The sequence below is a fragment of the Chinchilla lanigera genome, unplaced genomic scaffold (assembly GCF_000276665.1).
Source record: "Chinchilla lanigera isolate Chin_1 unplaced genomic scaffold, ChiLan1.0 scaffold00106, whole genome shotgun sequence".
NCBI classification, from domain to species: Eukaryota; Metazoa; Chordata; class Mammalia; order Rodentia; family Chinchillidae; genus Chinchilla; species Chinchilla lanigera.
Window position 1 is genome coordinate 6,314,385 of NW_004955507.1, and position 1,353 is coordinate 6,315,737.

The following is a 1,353-nucleotide window of genomic DNA, read 5'->3' on the forward strand; positions in this document are numbered from 1 at the left end:
ATATTTTTTAATTCTTTATATGTTCTAGATAGAAGCCCTTTGTCTGAGGGACAATCAGCTAAAATTTTTTCCAAGTTTGTGGGTTTTCTTTTTACTCTGCTGATGATTTCTTTAGATGAAGCTTTAAATATAATTTCAAGTAAGCAATTGTGATACTCTATGCCTTGCCTTTGTTGCCCAGAGTTGCCTTTGTTATTCTGCCACATCCTATGCAATTCTTGATGTTCCTAGGGGGGAAGGATGGTGAGAGGAGGGGAAAAATAAAGATAAGAGACAAAAGCTGAGGTCAAGTGGAACCCTCTCTGGATGGGAGGAAAGGAACTGCTCAACCACTCTAGGGGCATTTATTTATATATTTGACAAGGTTGGTGTAACGTGACACAGCTTTGCCTAGCAACTGATTGCTTCTATTGTCTCAGGACTTGGTATTCTCTACTGAAGCAGTTTGTATTACCTCAAGTGTTCTTTGTTCTCAGACCTGCCTTGTCACACCCCCACATGTGTGACCAATTTCCAGCTTCAGCTGATCCCTACATCTCCCCCTTTCTGTTTTGTAGTTGCAAGTGATAGATGTTCACTTGAAGTTGGAGGAGTTGTGTTTGGAGGACTTCTGCAGAAAATTTTCTTTCGTATGCTTATACTTTTTGGCTGGATGTTCAAGACCAAGTTAAAGTAGGACCTGTATTAGTTAATCTTTTGCTATCCATCAAGGTCAGTTAAGTCTCTTCAGGGTTTCCCTTGGAACCGTGTATAGCACCTCTTAGTACTTTTGTCAGTGTCAGTTGTCTGGGTAAATCACCACCATTGCTTGACCTAGTTGCTTTCTGTGAAATCTTGCGAGATTTTTTTCTCTCTTGGTGACTCTTCTTAGGCACACTATACATCATTGAATCACTTTCCTCTGTAGTCCCACAGTCTCCTTGATCAGAAGATCAGGGACTCAGTGAAGTTATGGGATGCTGCAACACAGGTTTTCTTATGTCCTGGGTCCTCATTGACCTTGGATGGCTGGGGCCAAAATATTTGCTATCCTGTTAGTCCATCATATCTCTAATTTTGGTCTCTAAACCTCAGTTGCTGAACATCCAGAAGAGAAGATTAATGATATCACATTGTGATTTTATTTATTTATTTGGTACCGGGAATTGAATTCAGCGCATTGCACTTGCCAGGCAGGCACTGTGCCACTGAGCTACATCCCCTGCCCAAAGATATTACATCGTACATGGTGATAGGCTTGGGTCTATTTTCAGTCTTTGGCAGGTAGCAAGCCAATTTTTCCAGCACCATTTATTAAACAGGCTATTGTTCTCCCAGTGAGTTAGATTGGCACCTTTATCAAAGATGAGGTGG